Source organism: Protopterus annectens, chromosome 11.part0 (genome assembly GCF_019279795.1).
Source record: "Protopterus annectens isolate FY-2018-M chromosome 11.part0, PAN1.0, whole genome shotgun sequence".
Lineage (NCBI taxonomy): Eukaryota > Metazoa > Chordata > Ceratodontiformes > Protopteridae > Protopterus > Protopterus annectens.
In genome coordinates this window covers 525,775,303-525,796,828 of record NC_056745.1, presented here as the reverse complement: position 1 = coordinate 525,796,828, position 21,526 = coordinate 525,775,303, and the positions used below count along the sequence as shown (strand labels likewise).

General features: G+C 40.6%; 1 protein-coding gene across 2 annotated transcripts in view; it reads right to left on the bottom strand.

Moving 5' to 3' along the window:
- Positions 1-21,526, bottom strand: part of OTUD6B (OTU deubiquitinase 6B) — a 1,944,790-nt gene that overhangs the window by 1,270,943 nt on the left and 652,321 nt on the right. The gene's annotated exons all lie outside the window — the stretch shown is intronic.

Sequence of the window (21,526 nt, the reverse complement as noted above, 5' to 3'; positions counted from 1 at the left end):
TATACTTCGTTTCTGTCAATTTACTTGAGCATTTTTCTAGGACTACAATTAGAACTTACCATTAACAAACTGCCCTCCTGCAGTACGCACACCATGGAAGTTAGCTTATGCAGCCTCCTGGCTGTTTCATTTAAAGTTCCTTGCTGTATAACTCTCCTGACTTACTTATGGGGCAAATGATTAATTTGCCCATAACACAAAGTAATGTACATCAAAGAGTTCGACTAATGTAGCATTAAACGTTATGGTGAACACAGTTCGAATGACAGATGCTACTTCTTCGTACAGGCAGTGCTACGCATTGGGTACTAGCCAATTTATTAGTTGTGTAGGAAAGCAGTAATAGTGAATATTTATGCATGTTCTATACAACTGATGAAATGATCTTTGTCCACTGAGTGCCACTGTTTGCACAAGGCAACATTTGTCACTAATATGATATTCGACTGTTAAAAACATGATTTGAGTAGTGCAGAGAAATAAGTTCAAGTTTTTGGGCTGCACTTCTAGGAAAAGAAGGGTGGGACTGGACCTGAAGCCAAACGTAGTCTTTTCTGAAGTTAACACTTGTAGGGTCAAGACTGGTCACTTTTTATAACACAAGACACTGAAGCTCATACGGTATCCCTTTGTATGGCTTTATTTCTCTCTGATTTGAGCTGTGACTGCCAATTGCAGGTAGGTGTAATTTTAAACCTCTTGCCTCCAGAATCAGGGACAAATCCAGAAATAATCAATGACATTTATTACTACTATTAATTTGAGAAGCTGGTATGAGAAGAGAATGTGAATTAACATGCATTTAATGAAGTAAAGAAATATAGAACTCTAATTGCTATCAAAGTGCAAGCCACCATCCTTTCTCCCTAAATCACCAATTTTAATGAGGATTAAAATGAAATCTGAGTTGAAATCTGGGATATCCACGAAAATGAGGGACAGATGACACATGCAGGCATGGGGTTCTACAGAGAATGTTCCTATTTTCTTACTTTGCTGTGATTTTGAAGACCAGTTCTGTGTTTTATAATCCTCAGAAATTAATGGTTATGAGTGATGGAAGACGTACCAAGTAGAATTCACAACAGATTCATAGGTAAGTACTTGGCTATCTGCCTTTGTGGGCCTTTTTAAGCCTAGCACATTTCCCTTTTGGTGCTTGAATTAACATATCTAATTTTGGGTTTGATAACCTTATCCATACAATGATCTCTAATTATATATTACCCCTAGTGAGAGTAGCTGGGATCATACTATAGATAACTGGAGGGGACCCGTGCATGGGATAAAGCATTTAGTGGCTGCCTCTCTCCATTAGCAAATGTGATGCTTCCCATCCACAGATCCAAGCTGTTTTCGAATATGAAAAAGGATGAGCGTTGTTTCACATGGATGGTGAAATGCTGCTGTGCATATTTCCATTTTTGTGCTGTAACATATACACGGTGATATTTTTAAGGTCAAAATATTTACTTTGAGCATTGCTGATTCTCGAACTTAAGGACAAAATATTTCTGCTTACTGCTGCTGCTTGTTCATACTGTTAAACATTTATTTTGTGTGCTGCTGTTACTTACATTTAATAAAAATTTAAACAACACAAAATATATATAAGGGTATCAGGAACACACGATAGGCAGGAAAAGCTGGTATAAATATTTAATATAACACACAGGAATAAACGCTTTCACGGTAAATCCAACATCCACTTCATCAGATAACAAATAAAACAAACTCAACAGTTTAAATACATCCTTGCACCAATCACAAACAAGACATCATTAAAAACTCCACCCATTTTACTAATTCAAATTCAATAGATTATTGTATTATGTACATGATGCCTGCTCTGTCATAAAAGCAACTCTAACATGAACATGCAAATAAACCTAAAGAAATATAAAAAAAATATAATAGAAAACAAACTTCTATGTATAGATACACACTGATCACTTAAAGAGCCTACGGGATTTTAATACCGGTCTCAGGGGAACATGCCCATTTAAGCCCTTCCCTTTATAGATTCATAGGTTCATACTAGGCTATCTGCCCTAAGGCATTTACAAGCCTAGCCAGAGTGTGTTTGGCTTTCACCACCCATTTTAAATGAATTTTGCTATGCCCTTTTTCGAGGTTAGTATACTGTGCCTCTGTCTAACAGTGACACAGAAGTGATACCCGGAGTAAACCTACGATCTCCCATCCACTCATCAAGATTCCTCTTGAAGAGAGTCAATGAGGGACTCTGCCTAACCTGGACTGGGATTTTATTCCAGAGTGAAGGGAGCCTCTGGGTTATGAATCTGTCCCTCCAGCATGTCCTATTTATTTCAGTGCTGAGGTTCAAGTCTCGAGCGTAGCTCGATGGGATTTGGATTTTCTGAGGTGCAGCATGTCCATTAATTCCGGGTTGGACATGGCTTTATACGCCAGGCAGATCGCCTCTGAGCAGGCAGTATGTCACTGAGTAGAGCTGGAGTTTCTTTAACCGGGCAGCATATGGCATCTGTTTGAGCCCTTTGATCCTCATGGTGAGGTACTTTTGGGGTCTTTCCAGTTGCTGCAGGTGTCTGGTAAGGTACATCCCAAAAGGGGCATTGTACTCAATTATGGGCCTGATGAGGGATGAGTAAAGAGGCACGATGACCTCCCCTGATCTAGATGTGAATCCCCTCATGATTAGGTGGGCTATATAAAATGTTTTTCTAACCACTTTGGCCACTTGGTTGTCGAATGAGAGATTGCTATCAACTTGGGTCCCCAGGTCTCTAATTACTTCTTCCGTACTTAATGGATTACCATCTATGTGGCAATTTGTGGGCATTTTGTTTTTGCTGAAGGGGATGGCTATACACTTTTTGGCGTTTAGCTTGAAGCCATGGCTCTGGCACCAGTTGTCTGTTTCTATGAGGCCCTTTTGTAGGATGCTTGTGTCGGCTGGAGTGTCGATTACGGCACCCAGTTTGCAGTCATCTGCGAACTTGGTCAGCCACAGTCCTTCCGTGTTGGCCTGTACCTCCGAGAAATATATACTGAACAAGAGAGGTCCCAGGACTGAGCCTTGTGGGATGCCACTTGTAACTGGTTTGTAGTCTGACATGGCTCCAGCAATTCTAACCATGTGGGTTCTGTCCTTGAGCCAGTTTGCAACCCATCTAGTGACATAGGGGTTTATATTTAAGATGGTGAGCTTATCTATAATGCCCGACTGGGGTACTGTATCGAAGGATTTTGCAAGGTCCAGGTAGGCTGTGTGGACCACCTTCCCCTCGTCAATGGCCTTGGTGACTGTTTCAAAGAAATCAACCAGGTTTTAAGAGGCAGGATCGGCCCTTAACAAAGCCAAACTGGGTAGGATCCAGTGTCTGTAGGTCCCCAATATCTTTATTTATGAGGTCCATGATGACCCTTTCCATAGCTTTGCAGACCAAGCTAGTCAGGCTTATGGGGCGATAGTTTCCAGGATCCGTTGAGGCACCACCTTTGTGGAGAGGGACCACTGTTGCTGTACGCCACTCTTTGGGTACATATCCTGTAGTAAGGCTGAGATTGAACAGTAGTTTTATGTTTGGGTTTAGTTCTTCTTGGAGTTCATGTAGGACGCAGCCTGGGACACCGTCTGGTCCCATTGATTCTGTGTTTTTTGCTTTGGAGAGGGCGGCTCTTACCTGAGCATCTGAGATGTCAGGGGGGCAGCACTCTGCTGGGATAGATATTTGCCCTTTTGGTGGGGAAGGGGGGGAGAAGTTTGTGCTAAAGCTGTCAGCTAGGATGTTGGCAATGTCTGTGGGTTCGGTGTATTTTTTGTCATTTTGGACTAATTCTGAGCATATCTGGAAATTCCCACCCAAGTTCCTATCATAACTAAAGAAAGCCTTGTGATCATCCTTAGTGTCCTGTGCAATTTTTCTCTTGAAGCTGGCCTTAGATGATTTTTTATGAGTGCCCGTAGTTTTTTGCTAATACTAATCAGAGATGCCTTCCCTTTTTGGGATTTTGCTCTATCATGTAGTAGCTTCCTCCTTCTATTGTATAGTTTGTTTATGGCTAGGGTCCACCAGACAAGACGCTTGCCTTTGGAGGATTGGGTCTTGGTTTTGTTTGGGATTGCATGATCCATGCATTCCTGAAGGTGTTCATAGAATGCGTTTATAAAGGATTCTGCGGTCTGGGCCGTAATTTCCACAGGCCTGGGGGCTTTGAAGGATTCCACCTCGGTTTTGAGGAGTGTGAAAGTTGCTTTAGAGAAGTTTTTCACTGTGGTTTTCTGGGCAGGGGCTGGGGTCAGGATGTGAATATCTAGTGAGATTAATTTATGATCTGATCTTACCAGTGAGGGATACACTTCTGGTCTGGAGCATAGAGTCCCCAATGTTGGTGATGATCAGGTCCAGTATGTTTTCCAGTCTTGTGGGAAAGGTAACAAGTTGTTCCATAGCATTTGAGTTTATAAATTCTAGGAACCTTTGGGCTAGGGTGTTGGAGCTAGAGTAATGCTCCCAGTCTATGTTTGGGTAGTTGAAGTCGCCCAATATAATGGTGTTTGGAGAGACCTTCATATTTTCCAGTGTTCTCAGGAAGGCCGAGTGGGGTTCCTGGGTTTGGGAGGGTGGTCTGTAGCAGTCTATAAACTGGAAGGCAGTTTTACCCACTGTTAGTTGCACATGGATAGTCTCTGATGCTTCGTGCTGTGCCACCAACCTGGAGGTGTGGGTATCTTTGACGAATATTGATCCTTTTGTGGTTCGGTCCAAGTTTTGGGGCCGAAAAACATGGTATGAGGTATAACCTGGTAGTGCTGGGGTGCTCTCAGGAGCCTTGAACCAGGTTTCTGTTACTGCACAGATATCGATGTTCTCCATGCTAAGGAGAGTTTTGAGTGCGTGCATCTTGAGGTTTAGACTTCTGGCATTGAGTAGCATTACTCTTAGTTTCTTATTCCTTGTGATACCTATGGAGGTGGGTTTATCTTTTGAGCCTTGCCTAAAAAAGGCACTATGGGGGTGGCAAGAGCCTTTGCCAATATCCGAAAGCCCAGGGGTGAAAGGTGCAAGCTGTCCCTAGCGAAGCATCGTGGCTTGTCGGGCATGTCATCCCAGGCTGACAGGCATTGGATCCCCTTTGAATGACACTAATACTTAAGCCAATTGTTGAAATGAAATTGATCATCTTGTCTTCATATTGTGGCATCATTCTTGGTGAAGGTAAGATGCTACTCAAGGTCAGGGTCATACCGGCCTGGGCTACATGCTCAGAGAGCTCCTCTATGTCTCTTTTCATGTAGTCCAGGGAGGAACGTCTCAGGTCATTCACACCAGCATGGACAAGGAGTCATATTTGTACTTGCCTTGGAGTGACCTGAGTGCTTGTGTTATGTGGCGGATCCTATCGCCTGACAGGCAGCTCACCGTGACCTTCTCCTTGTTCAGCCTGGTGATGGGCTTGCATCCTAAGTATCCATTGCAATTCTAGATTCTCAGTATAAGTTCTGATGTCACCTACCCTCATGGAATCAAATGCTCTATCAATGACTCAAAACTTAAATGTATGTAGTTCACCCTCCAACATAACATGTTTCTCCAATGCATTCTGTTCATATCCAATACAAATTGCATATAGATGTTCTCTTATCCTGCCCCTCATTCTGCGATTACGTTTACCTGTGTAGAAGGTGGAACATTCCTCACAATGTGCCAGGTAGATCACATCTTTGGTGTTACAATCTGCACGTACTTTAAAATAAAATCTTCTCCCATCATTAGGGCTTAAAAAGATATTATTAGTCTCTATATGGGTGCAGTATTAACAATTCCCACAAGGGGAAGTGTTCCCATACCTATCATCTCTTATTATCAGTGTATCTATCTGGATAGCATAGCAGCTGTTTTAAGTTCTTCTTATTCCTATATCTCAACCAAATCCAAACGAAAACCACGACTCGACCAATAAATGTACAAGTTCACTTGACTATTTAATAGTGGAACGTATTTATTGCGATAAAATTAAAACCAAAATATTAAAATACAAACTGGATGTTAAGCGCTTTCACTCATGACATAGAGCTTCATCAGAACATTCTTTCACTAACAGATACATTGTTTAAATACAAAAGTTGGCGCCAAAAAACTAACATAGGCTGTTGCTCCTTCCTTAAAGAAATACTGCTACATAACACTGCTGGGTTCATCTTGTTCCTATGAATTAATGTTATTAAACTTCTTAATAAAAAACATTCTATTAAAGAAACATTTGTGTAAGAATATGTATAAATAAATAAATATAATATTATTTTACTGTGCCAAGGACAAATATACATCAGATAAAATATATCTATATAAGTCATTAATATCAAACGATCGTATACAAACACTTTGATGTCTTGAAGAACCTTATTAGGCAACTGAGTTAAAAAACCTTATTAGGCAACTGAGTTAAAAATCCATAAGGGGATTCCTACTAATGTATTAAGGACTGTACATAAAATAGAAATATGATTTTGGTACTGCAATAAATATACTTGTGACAACTATTGGTATGAATTGTGTATGATGTTGGAATACATATGAATATAAATATAAATCTAACAAACATTTAATAATTAAAAATCGATCAATAAATAGTTAAAATATATATAAAAAAGTTATAGTATACTCTAAATATAGTTACAATTGATTTGTAACTATATTTAAGGTGTACTATAACTTTTTTATATATATTTTAACTATTTATTGATCGATTTTTAATTATTAAATGTTTGTTATATTTATATTTATATCCCTTATTCCTAAATTGCTTCCTCAAATGCACCATTTCTTTATTAAACCCTTCATCTTGTACATTTAATCTCGAGGCACGCATCCCTTACGAAATACATATGGAGGGTGCATGCTTGCATGACGAAGGAGAGAATTCCTATAACATTCCTTTCTAAATAGGCTAGTGCTAAACCTGCCATCCACCAATCCCTCAATCCTTGTATCCAAGAAGGATACCTGCTCCCTGAAATAAGAGACAGAGAATTTCAAAACTGTAGTTGTTCCATGCATATAGTCCAAGAAGCTAAATAGCTCATCAATGTTTCCTTCCCATAGCAAATACATATCATCTACAAAACGATTGTAGAAGCTAATGTATCTAGAATATACATGTTCATTAAGTATAAACATATTCTCCCATTGACCCATCACCATATTGGCATAGCTATTGGCACATAAGGTGCCCATAGCTACGCCCGAAATCTGGAGATAGTACTTGCCATTGAACAAAAATACATTATTCTCGAGAATAGTCTCGATAAATAGGCATATCAGTTCTGTCAGCTTATGGTAATACTCACTATGCTGTTTCAAATATTCACTAACAAACTCAATACCAATAGTGTTGAGGATGACAGTGAAAAGTGAACATACGTCCATTGTTACCATCTAACAATCCTTATCAATATTGTTAGACTGTGTATGCCTATACAAATTCTGCAAGAAATGTCTAGAGTCTTTCAGTATAACATTAGAGCTGTCTAACACAGGTCAAAGTTTTTTCTCTACAAAAATGGACAATGGCTCAGTAGCCCACCCTGCACCCGCCACTATAGGTCTAAAGAGAGGGGTACTCATGTTTTTATGGATTTTAGGCATGCCATGAAAAGTGGGAATACAGCCACATAAAATCAAAAAAGTTTCAGGATGCTCTTCCCTAACACATGACTGGCTAAAAAATGCAGATATATTACTCAACACTTCAGAAACCTAAGCAACAACATTTGGAATGAGTTAAAAGTTACAGATACTGCCAGACCAACCTTTAGCCCTTGGAAAGAATTCCTTTGAATACCTAGGCCTGTGGTTACACCATAATCTAAATTTTCAACTACATACAGAAAATAATAAAGCAAATACTCATTTGTTCCTGTTTTGATCATGGGAAATCTCACACCTCCTTTCATACACAGCAAAGGAAACAGTAGGTAAAGGAATCTTTCAAGCTCAGTTAGAAAATGGACATCCTACTGTGATGTCCCCACTTGGGTCAGTAATCAAGAAGCCTGAATCCTCACCACCAACACTGAAGAGGGACAGTCACTTGGAATACAAATGGATACACACAGTATTTCCAGATGCAGACCTCTCTACAGCAAGCATAATTTCCCTTAAGAGCACACAGGGAACACACTCAGCCCGGGGTCTGAGTTTCTCTGTCTCTCCCCAGGTCCCCAGTAAGGCTTCCTACTGGCACAGCTGCACAGTTAAGTCCTCAGCCCAGTGCCCAAGCCAAGTCCTCCACCACTTTCTCTGTGAAACCAGTGCTTTGCGCCCCATTTCCAAGTAGCTGACACATATAGACACTGTAAGATTTGATTTACACACACACACACACGGGAAAGGTTGGGACAGATTTACCCACTGTGCCCCCTTCTGCCCAAACTATAAGGTAGTTATCACTGCCATCAGGCGCTACAAAGCCAGCTACCAAAGGCTTTTGCAAGGGTACCCAATTATACTTAGTGAAATTAAGATTAATACAAATGGCAATGTTGACCAAACAGCCTGGCTTTCAGGAGTGGCCAGAGTCATCACCAAATAAATGCATGCAAATACTCTCAAAGCTTAAATATTTTCTAAAAGGACCAGCCACAATGAAAAGTTTAAAGATATTTTATAATAAATAATAAAAAACATGAAAATACTAAACTATTTACAGTAAACACTAGAGTTTCAACAACAGGAAATATTAAAATAACACAGATGAAAGAGTTACTATTTCCTGGTTCACTTACTACAGCAAGCAAAATGAAGGCTAGCTGCACAACACAATGCGTCTGAAATTCTCCAGGTGCAACTAACACTAGGTAAGACTGCAATCCAAATTGTAGCTTGCTACAGATCCACCACCATGCCCCAAGATTCTCACTACACCTTTCTAAACATACTGGAAAATAATAAGACACAACCAATAATACTAGGTGATTTCAACTACCCTGCCATTAACTGGGAAAACTACTGGTGTACCAACACCTTTGCCCAACGGTTCTTGGAATTCATAAATTCCAATGCCCTGGATCAACTAATCCATAGCACCAGGGGCTCCAATATCCTAGACCTGGTCAATACCAACATGGGAAATCGATGCTCCACACCTATGGTCACCCCCTCGTTGATCAGGTCTGACCATAATCTAATCATGCTTGACATCCACATCTCTCCCCCACCCCCCAGTAAGGAAACCTCCATAAAAAACTTCTCCAAAGCCAGCTGCATGCTACTCAAGTCAGAAGTGACATACTTCATGACACCCATGCATACGGGAACTGAAAGTTCGACTTCTGAATCCTACACTAACGCACTGTACGAGCACATCTACTCATGCATGAATCATGCCATTCCAAATAGAACCAAGACGCTCTCCTCCAAAAAAAGGAAGCCAATCTGGTGGTCCCCTGCCATAAACAAACTTTACAACAAAAGGAAGAAACTGTTGCAGAAAAGAGGAAAATCCCTGAATGCAAAAAAACTCCCTTACCAGCCTCAGTAAGAAGCTGAGATCCCTCATAAAATCCTCCAAAGCTAGTTACGAAAATAAAAATGCCAAAGATTCCAAAGACAACCACAAGGCATTCTATAGCTATGTCAATAATCTAAATGGCAATGCTCAGATCTGCTCTGAGCTACAAAAGAATGACATTAAATATACTGATCCCAAGGATACTGCCAATATCCTGGCAGATCGATTCAGTGGCAACTTCACCCCCTCTCACCCCCTAAAGGGCTCATCTCAATACCGAAAGATTGCCAAATTCTGGTAATAACGGCCACACAGGTAAAAAACGCACTCTCCAAAGCTAAGAATACAGCATCCATGGGACCATACGAGATCCCAGGCCGTGTACTACATGAATTACAAAATGAAATGTATAGCATGTACTAGCATGTATATATTGATGTCTTTTTGTTTTTGTTATTTTACTAATGTCTTCTTCTATCTAATTGTAGTGTTATAATTTTTATTAAATTTGGGAGCTTTTCTCCCCGGGTCTCTACTGAAAAAGGATATGTATCCAGCTAGACTAGCCCGGTCAACAAATGTAAAAATAAAAAATAAATAAATAAATAAATAAAAATGGCATCTCACCTAAGTGTCCTGTTTAATCATAGCCTCAGCTCAGGCTTCGTGCCCACTGAGTGGTGCACAGCTACAGTTATCCCACTCCACAAGGGGGGATCCACCTTGGATCCTGGGAACTATCGCCCAATCATTCTAACGAGCCTGATCTGCAAGGCTATGGAACGTATTATCATGGAACTTATAAACAAAGACATTGGTGACCTACAAACACTGGACCCCACCCAGTTTGGGTTCATGAAGGGCCGATCTTGTCTCCTGAACCTGACTGACTTCTTCAAATCAGTCTCCTAAGCTGTGGACGACGGTAAGGCAGTCCACACAGACTATATGGACCTCGCCAAGGCCTTCGACACCATCCCCCACTCTGGAATCATAGATAAACTTACAAACCTGGGCATTAATCCCTATGTCAGTCGATGGGTTGCCAACTGGCTTACTTACAGAACCCACACTGTAAAAGTAGCTGACTCCAAATCCAGCTCCAGACAAGTAGAGTACCTCGGGGTTCAGTCCTGGGACCGCTCTTGTTTGGCATCTACTTCTCCTAAGTACAAGCCAACACTGAGGGACTCTGGCTAACAAAGTCTGCAGATGACTGCAAACTGGGAGCCATTAGTGAATCCTCAAATGATATGGATATTCTACAAAAGAGCCTTACAGAAACAGATACTTGGTGCCAAAGCCATGGTCTCAAGCTCAATGCCAAGAAATGCATATTTATCCCCTTTGGGAAAAAAACATGTACCTGTGAATTACCACATAGGTGGCAGTACACTAAACACTGAAAGTGTGATAAGAGACTTAGGGACACAGGTGGACAGTGGTCTCACCTTCGATAACCACATCGCCACAACAGTCAGGAAATCCTTCTATGTGGCACACCTCATCACGAAGGGCTTTTCATCCAGAAAAAAAGGAGGTCATTGTCCCACTGTACTCATCCCTCATTAGACCCATTATAGAATACAACGCCCCATTTGGTATGTACCTCTCAAGACATCTGCAACAACTGGAAAGGCTGCAGAAATACCTCACTAAAAGAATCACAAGCCTAAAGCAGATGCCCTATGCTGACCGTCTAAAAATGGTCCAGCTATACTCTGGTGCATATCGTCTACTCAGAGGCGATCTCTGCTTAACATAAAAGCCATGTCAAACCCAGAGCTGTTGAACATGCTACACTTAAAGAAATCCCAATCCCTCAGAGCCACACGCTCCAGGGTTCTAAACCTTGTCATCACAAGGAACAAAACATGCTGCAGGGATAGGTTCCTGACCCAGAGACTCCCCAGACTCTGGAATAGACTGCCCATACATGTCAAGCAGAGCACCTCTTTGGCCCTCTTCAAAAGGAACCTTGACGATTGGATGGGAGATTCACCCAGGGGATCATGTCAGTTGCCCTGCTAGACAGGGGTTCAGGGAAATAAATATTGTGGGAAGAAAGAGCCAGGGAATTGTTATGGCTAGGTTTGTATAGGCCCTAGGGCCGATAGCCTAGTACCAACCTATGATCCTTTTATGTAAGGTTCCAAGAAACAGAGTGCCCCGTTTGACTGGGAGATTTCTAAATATAATATATAAAAATTACTTCTGGGACAGCTTACAGAATGACATCAGATCTGGTCATCTGACCGTTTCCCGCACTATCATGCTTTTAAATTTAGAGTAATAGATCAGGTCCTTAAAAGTATACTTGGCGGTGACATTAATAGACTAGAAATAAAGGAATATAAATGGATATTGAGAAAGGAGGCTGATGTTTCCCCAGGGCTTAATCAAATGGTGTCTTTAAATGTCTTTTATGAATAGAACAACACAGGTACAACTGCATACCCTACTATACATGTTCATCCCTTAACTCTATATTTACTCTTTATACTATGCTTTGCTCTGCACTGCTGACCACTTTACTGCAAATGTAAACCATTGGTTAAGCTCTAAACAGGTCCAATGGGATCAATGCTCTACCCAGGTAAAACAAATTTCAAAATTAACTTATGAAAGGAATCGCCAAAGCACTTAAATGATGCTTACAAAATGTAAAAGACTGAACAAAATTGTTTACTATAATGAACGAACCCATCCACTGACGAAATATGTTCTGTTTCTCTTAAAAGTCAAGGACAAATACGACTCATCTCAATGTAAACTATCAATTTATTTATTATAAAACAACAGATAAGGCAAGCATTTTACAGGACAAATATTTCCACGTAGTATCTAGTGAAAAACGGCTCTATATCAGAAGACAGAAGAGGCGATTAATCGAACACCTCTTCGGCGACACATAAAAAGCGAACGCTCAAAACAGCAATTTCTTTCCCTGGGAAGGAAATCACTTGGCCATCCTCATGTGTTTGCCCCTTTTCCCACTGTAGTGTGATCTCGGAGTTGGTATATTTAGTTGGGGGGGGTAGGGGGTGAAGCCCCCACATTGTTATGTTTGAAAGTGTGTGTGTTTGTGCTACAGATTTCTTTCCCAGGGAAAGAAATTGGTGTTCTGAGTGTTTGCGCTTTAATGCTTTCGCTCTATGTGTCGCCGAAGAGGTGTTCGATTAAACGCCTCTTCGGTCTTCTGATATAGACCCGTGAAAAACATATCCACGTTCAGTTTCTGTAAAACCAGAGGGTAGCATCATGTCTAAAAACAAAACAATAAAAAGAAACAAGCACAAAAAAGAAAAAGAAAAACACACCACATTTAAAAACTGCATTCTGAGCTCTCTGCTGGTATCACACTAAGTGACAACTAGTTATTAAGGAATCTCAGCTTCTAAAAAACATTTAAGATAAAACTACCAACATGCAGAACTGGATCTTATACTTTACATCACAGCAGTCACATATTGTATTGAATAAAAAGTGGAATATTCAAAAGTATCATAATTAGAACACATTCATGTAGGTGCCAGAAACATAAGGCAAAGGGGGGAAGAGCCCCCCACTTTCAACAGCTGCCCAATGTGCCCAGAAACTTCTGCCGGAGTAGTAATTACACGGAAACATTCACATTGGTGTTTCCAAGAACTTCAAGCTCAGGCAGACAGAAAAGGATGATTTGAGTAAAAAACTGTTTTGCTGGCTGGGTGACCTCATGGTTACCATGAAAACGCCTATGTGAGTGTTTCTGACTATTACAGATCAACTTCTTTCCTCAAGAATTTTAGATTTAGAATCCAAAAACAGGGGACTGAAAGCTCAAAACCAGACAATGTTAGACATTACTTATTCATTTAAAATTTTATAGAATGTTTTAAACAGTAGAAGTGTGAAACTTCAATGTCCTGCATTACTGACAAGAATCCTGTGCACACCTTTCAACAGTTGCTTAAGAATTCTAGACAAATCCAAAAATAATGGAGAGGGGATAAAAAGCCAAAATCAGGAACCAATTTTAAATATTGCTCTTATAAACTTAGAAAGCTGCTACAAAAACAGATTTTTGCATTAGCATGCATTTTTGAAGGCTGCGAAGTTTCAGACTCAAATGTCTCACTACTTAATGAGTAGAATCCTCAGTGATTTGCCAGAAAAACACAAATGTTATGATTAACAGACCAAAAATATGAGGCAATTATCTAGCGGTATGATCCTGAGTGATTCATCAGAAAAAATAAACATTTTTATGAGTTTCAGAGCAAAATATTAGCAAATCCAGGGCTATTCTGCAAAATTCTGGACAGTTTTAGTGATTTATTTACCAATTGCTCCTTGTTTACCAGACAAGTAGGCTGGTCTACTGACTCTTCAGCCACAACCTGGGACTAATGGCAGTAAAGACAATTTACACAAGTACAATACGATATTACACCCATGTGTACACTGTCCAGTTGAGAAGTATTCTCTACCATCCAGCCAGCCGTCCATCCACAACCCTTTTTTCCCAGTTTTGTACATGGGTTTGGCATGTTATTTGAACAGAAAGAATCATTCTAGAGCCAGCATTCATGCCATCTGGGTCTCTGTCACAGTTGTTCTTTCATACCCCCCCCACACAAAAGTTTAATTTCCATAAGTCTGAGGAGACCTGCATGTTTATTGCCTTTCACCCACTGAGTACCATTATAGGCTTTGGACAGTCTAAAAGTCTGTTTTACGCAGAATTTTCCACACGGGTATATTTCACTGGAGGTATAGTAACTTCCAATATAGTAACCAATTTGCTGTATTTAATTCTTCATTCATTCTCTTACAGCCACTTTATGTTATTCAGGATCATTATGGATGCAGAAAAATTTCCTGACAATTTACGTCAATAAGCCATAAAAACAGTTTAGATTCATAAATTTGTAGATAATCCAAGGCCAACAGATCTTTTTTTCAGACAAGCAAATCTTAGGACCATTCATGCCTCGTCAGTACCCACCCTCAGGCAGCACCTCCTTTCTCGAGAAGGGCCAAACAGAAAAAAATTGTGAATAGCCATCCAGTCACTAGTTTATGTTTAAGATAGTGTATTGCACTCCTTAACATGCAGTGGAAGTGTGCTTTATTTATTTGCTGTGAAGATTTAGGACCCTGGGTTTTAGTATTGGTGGAGATACTGGACTTGTGTAGAAACAGGAGGTCCAGGACAACTGGATCTCTAATGGTGCAGTAAGAAAGACAGATCTCTCCTGAAACGTTTGTAAGATACTGAATCAAGGGATAGAGTTTCCAGCATATCTTTGGTAGCTCAGGGACTTTAGGCCTGTGGTCTTTGTAGTTAGGACTACCTTTGGGTCCTTGTTAATTATTTGATATGATTAATGTGATGCATCCCAATGGGGTATTGTACTTTAATAACTGTCCAGACCAGTACTGAGTATAAGGGAGTGAGTACTTCTTTAGACTGTGATGATAGACCCCTTGGCAACTGGGGGAAGGGGATAAATAAAATGATTTCCTTACAGCCACTGTCATGTGATAGCTCTCCATCTCTCTCTCTTCAGACTTATCAGCTCAAGTATCTAGGTCCCTGACAAAGTTTTTATTTTGTAGTGGTGTGTTGGCTATACAATATGATGAGGGGAGGTGTCTACCAAAAGTGATGCTACACTTTTTAGTATTTACTTGAGAAATTTTTAGTGCACCAAGAGTTTACTAGGGAGAGTTCATTCCAGAGAGACTGGGTGTCATAGGATGACATAAACCTCCAGTTTGTAGTCACCTACAAACTTTGTTAGCCAGAGGTCTCGGCTTTCCACTTGGACATCTGAGAAATGAATACCAAAAAAGGAGATGTCCCAACACTGAGCCCTGAAGGACACTACTGTTCACTTTCATACTTACCGATGACGCTTCTGCAACTCGCAATGTGTGGGCTCTGCCTTTCATCCAGTTTGCTATCCATCTTACCATATATGGGTCAATTTATGAAGCAATTAGCTTCTTTATGGATGCTAAATGGTACTGAAGGCCTTTGCCAGGTCAAGGTGCACCACGTGTAATGCATAGCTACCACTTTCAAGACATTTAACAGTTTAAATACACAGGACCTGCCCTTCAAAAAGCCAAAGTGTTGTAAGTCAAGTCTAACAAGAGTCTTAGGATATCACAATTTATGAGGGTGGATGTAATTCAACCCTAAGATTATGCAGATGAAATTTGTAAGGCTGATAAGACTTCAACTACCCAAGTCAGTTATAAGGCCACTCTTAGGCAGGGGTATCATACCACTGCAGTGCGCCACTCATCAGGGACAAATCCAGTCACTAAACTTAACAGCTCGAGGAGTGTGCCTGCAAGGGCATGTTTAACAGTATTGTGCAACCAGGTATTTGATATGCAGTAGTAAAGTAAGATACAATCAAAAGGATTGTTGTATATCAACAAAACCAAGCATTTTGCATTTTTTTCTTCTCCATATGTTACAGTATTATAAAATGTTTTATGGAGAGTAACAAAACTTGTTGTTATGCTGTGTGATGAACTTAAATGGGCCAGTCCCTGGCAGTACTGGATATTTTGACTCTGGCCCTTGAAAAAGGACTCCATAGGGCCCCTGCTATTCACTGCCTCCAATTCATACCCACACTGTGTTCCCTACTTTCCCCCATCCTGGCCTTGCCACATCATTCAGATTACTTTCTTCTTGTTTTCTCATACTGTATTGTATTCTTTAGATTTTCCTGCATTCTTTCAATATATTTTAACTGGTCAAGATTACACCATAATAAATGAGAAGAAAATAATCAAATTAAGCCTGAGGTCTCAGTCCCCCAGAAGCCATTGGGTTCTAGATGCACTGAGTTGCTTTTTTTCAAACCTTTTGAACCAAGATGGCCTGAACAAACACTGCAGCCAAAGAAAGGAACTGTGCCTTCCTCTTCATTTTCTTCCTGCATCTTTTCAGTACTCTCTACATGGCCAAGACTGCAGTGCAATAACTGTGGAAGAAATAATAGAACTAAGCTAACAGTCTGGAGGTTGTTCAGGCCTCAAAAGCAGCTATGGAATTCTAGATACCGTGAAATACATTTTTATTGCTTTTTCCCCCCAGCCTTTTGTTATAATTATGGTCTGGATAAAAAATCATAACTAACTAAAGAAATTCAGTCTTACTTTTTTTTTCTTTCCATGAAGAAATAAGTTGTGCCAAAGGTTTAAAGATCAAAGTTGACAAAAAAAGTAGCTTCCAATAAACTGAGAAGATAAATTCTTGCAATGATACAAGAATCATATTTTAGAATAGGGTCTACCTCTATGTCAAAACAGACAAAAAGATAGTCACCTTCTGGGTATCCCCCTGATGCTAGACTGCGATAAAAGAAAATGAATAAATAGCCTCAGTCATTATTTCAAGTTTCTGCTGTCAGTCATACAGCTTGCCCCTTCATCACATCCTCAGACAGCCACCTTCTGTATATCCATCTGACAACCAGAATATATTAACATATTTCAACTTGCTGATCACAGATGCATGTTCAAAATATGCTTCCTTAACCCTACCTCCCAAAATTAGCCATCTGCATATACTTTGATATGTGCTTGTGAGAAAAAAGAAAAAAAATATCCCAGTTATGTTTTCCAGATTATTGTTCCTAGATGGTACATTGCCCGGACACAAGCTATAGTGATGTTGTGCACATATCTCTGAGGTATGCTTGTGTGAAAATTTAAAGAAATAATGACCGCACTGTCAGCCCCACAAAAGCAACAGTAACCTTCTTTACATACATCTGATGTATAACTGTGAGGAAAATTAGAGAAACAAAGATCACACCTTTCTTCAGTCTCAAAAAAGTTACAGTGACCTTCTGTGCACACCTGTGAGTTTTGATTACAATAATTAAAAAAAAGAATATGATTATTGTTCCCAGCCCTCACCATCCCCATGCAGAAGCTATTGCAACCTTATGTGCACACCTCTGAGCACAGCCAGCTGCAGAACAGGTGGATTGATGACAAAAACCCTTAATAAGCCTGTATCAAACTCTACTTCTACAACCTAAGTTGTGGACATGCCAGGATCTATATGTTCTGTAATGCATTTAATGTCATTTTTTTTAAAGATAATGAATTGCAGTGTATGGATCACTATGATTATTCTGTGAATTTGGGAAAAGGCATGCTTGTTAAACACCATTCTGACATCAGAAAGGTTCTAAGCAAGCTTTTAAGTATCTCTGACTACTGTTAAATTCTAGTCACACACTACAGCATTACCAACATTCAATGGTCTTCATAAAAGAGCAGTGGGAAGCTGTTAAACACTTAATTTGGACTCGAGTGTTTAACAGTTTGAATGAAGTGTTTAACAGCTCCCAGCCACTCCTCTGTGGTGGTTGCTCACTGTGTGGCAACAGTAAGCGTGTTACAGCACTACTGCACTTATTTCTCTAACTTCTGAATATGGCTACTGGATCATAAACACAGGTGCAACATTGGTTTCATCTGTAAGTTTCTACAAATTTTTTATGTAGTCATCCAAAATTTAACTCATATTTATAGTACATATATATCTTATCTCGCAGATATACCACCAAAAAAAAGTACAGTTTTGTACCTACCATAAATGTAGATGTTCGAGGATCCACATTGCTGCAGTCCTAACTATTGGGTAGTCCGCTGTCCAGTCGGCCCGAATACCAAAGTATATGGCTGACGTCGGTCAGGGCGCATTAGACTGACGTCAGTACGTCAGGGTACTAATGCGCATAACCGACGTCATATCCTCAGTCTTTTCTTGCCCCAGATGTCAGAAGACCCTGAAAAGATAAGGCCAAAACCCAAAAACTCCAAACATACCTGCACCAAAAATATGTACAATATATACAAAATTAGCAGAAAACAACCTCACCTACACAACCACCCCTAAACACAGAGGGAAGGAGGGAGGGTAATTGGACTGCAGCAATGTGGATCCTCGAACATCTACATTTATGGTAGGTACAAAACTGTACTATGTTCTTCATTCCACATTGCTGCAGTCCTAACTATTGGGTAGAATCCCAAAGCAGAGGTAAGGGAGGCTGGCAAATCATAAGGAAGCAGGAACTGACAACATGCCTTGCAAAATAGCTGTGGCAAAACCAGCCCTAGACTTAGAGTAGAGAGGAAGGTGATAATGCTTAGAGAAAGTATGCACTGAACTCCAAGTAGCTGCCTCCAAAATATCCTTAGTTGCCACCCCTTAGAAATGCTGTTGAAGTGGCAGTAGCCCTAGTGGAATGAGGCCTAATCCCAGCTGGAATCTCCTTGCCATGATGGGAATAACAAAATGCAATGCAACACCCAATCCACCTAGAAATAGTTTGTTTTGACACAGGCTTGCCCTGTGAACTCAAAGCAAAGGAAACCAACAACTGCTGAGACTGCCTAAAATCCTTAGTCCTGCTCAAATAATAACGCAATTGCCTGTGTACATCTAAAGTGTGCAAAATCTTTTCCCCTTTATTTTGGGGTTCTGCATAAAAAGTAGGCAAATGAATAGTTTGGTTTAAAGCCACACTAGAAACCACCTTAGGCATAAAGGAAGGATTAGTGCGTAAAGAGACCCTATCCTTATGAAAAATCAAAAAACGCTCGACTGCCATAAGGGCCTGCAACTCAGAAACCCTTCTTGCAGAAGTAATGGCCAACAAAGAAGCAGTCTTCCATGACAAGTATTTCAATTCAGCAGTAGCCGAGGCTCAAAAGGTTGTAGAGTAAGTTTCTCCAACACAAAATTGAGATCCCAAGCAGGAGTAGGAGCTCTACGTGGGGTCTTATATTCTTTGCCCTCTAAGAAATTGCTTGAACAAAGGATGCGAAAACAATGGTGGGTCACAATCATAGTGAGCTGAAATTGCTGCAGCATGAATCTTAATGGAAGAGAAAGACAAACCTTTGTCCAATAACTCAGTAAGATATTGAAGAGCCACACTCAAATTAGGCTCAGAAATCTCCAAATTGTTTGCTGCACTCCAAAATAAAAATCTCTTCCATTTTTCTGCGTACACTTTCCTCGTACTAGGTCTCCTGGCTTCCATAATCACATTTAAAACTTGTTGAGGAAGTTGAGACCTGCTGTCTTTCAAAACAGAATATGCCAGGCTGTCAGATGAAGAGAGTGAAGCTTGACATTGAGCAGATGACCGTCCCTCTGAGACAACAGGTGTGGAATCAAAGGTAAAGGCCATGGAGGCTTCCTTACCAGACTCCTCAGTAATGGATACCAGTGCTGCCGAGGCCAATCTGGAGCTATTAAAATCATCCTTGGCTTGTCTTGTCTGACCTTTAGAAGCACCTTTGGAAGAAGAGGCAGAGGTGGAAAGCATACACATGAAGATTTTTCCAACTGAAAGAAAGAGCATCCACTTTCCAGGCTGTGTGATGAAACCTCTTTGTGCAAAACTTTGGCAGCTGGTGGTTTATTGGAGAAGCGAACAGATCTATGTCTGGAGTTCCCCATGACACTGTCAATTTTGAAATACATGAAGATCCAGTTTCCACTCGTGGGGATCCATGATTTGTCTGCTTAACACATCTGCTAAGGAGTTCTGTGCTCCGGCAGAAACCTTGCCTGAAGAGTTAGTTGCAAGCTGAGCGCAGTCTCCCATAAAATCATTGCTTGCCTGCACAATGGGTAAGAATGTGTTCCCCTTGTTTGTTGATGTACCACATGACAGTTGTGTTGTCTGTTAGAATCAACACCTGCCCTGGAAGAAGTAATTCCTTGAAAGCCATTAATGCAAACTGGACTGCTAACATCTCTTTCATGTTGATATGTAGATGCTGTAGTCTGGCAGGCCACTTGTCTTGTATCCACTTTCCATTTAGATGAGCTCCCCAAGCAATGTCTGAGGCATCTGTCGTTAGAATCTGACTTGCCTCTGGCCGGGTCACAGAGAGTCCCTTGTTTAGGTGACATTCCTGAGCCCACCACAAAAATTCCTTTTGAATGCAAGGTATTATTTGAATGACAGTGTCCAAATCCTGGCAGTGCTGTGTCCATACATTTTGAGATACCATTGCAACTTCCTCATATGCAGTTTGGCATTGGGAAGCACCAGAATACAAGATGCCATGAACCCTAAGGCTTGAAGGACTGTCCTTGCAGTCAGCCCGGACTGAAGAGATAGGTGATGGAAGTAATTGGAAAGATTCTTTTGTTTGTCCGGGGTTAAAAAGGCCATCTGGGCTGCTGTATTCAGTCTCACACCCAGAAAGCACATGTCTTGAGAGGGTACTAGACTGGACTTTATTTCGTTCACAGAATACCCTAGGCATCTTAGCACTGCTATGACATATTCCAAATGCTGTAGAAGATCTTCCTTTTCTTGAGCCAGAATCAGGCAATCGTCCAAGTAAGGATAGATTTGGATTCCTTTTAGCCTGAAGTAAGCTATCACTGGAGCCAGAACCTTTGTGAATACTCTGGGCAGTAGATAAGCCAAAGGGCAATGCAGAGAACTGATAATGAGAATTTCCAGCTCGAAACGCAGATACTTCCTGCAAGTTAGTCTTATAGGCACATGAAGGTAAGCTTCCTTGAGATCTAAAGTTACCATCCAGTGATCTTTGCCCAGCAGAGGTAAAAGCTGTTGTAACGTCAACATTTTGAACTTGGGAATGTCCAGATAAGTGTTGAGGATAGATAAATCCAAAATTGGTCTCCACGTGTTCCCCTTCTTGGTACTAGGAACAGGCGAGAATAAAATCCTAGGCCTCTTTCTGGTACAGGAACTGGCTGAATGGCCCCTATTTGGAGCAACAGAGAAATTTGCTTGTGAGCCTCTGTTCTTTGTAGAGGAGGAATGTCTGGCATGCCTTTGAAAGGAGGCAAGGTATGGAAATAAAACCTGTAACCGTGGTGAATGATATCCAGAACCCATCTGTCTTGGGTAATTAAATCCCAATTTTCTTTGAAAAGAGACAGCCTTCCTCCCAAAGGTGCTGCCAGGCGAGAATGAACTGGCAGCTGGAAAGGCAGGTCATTGGG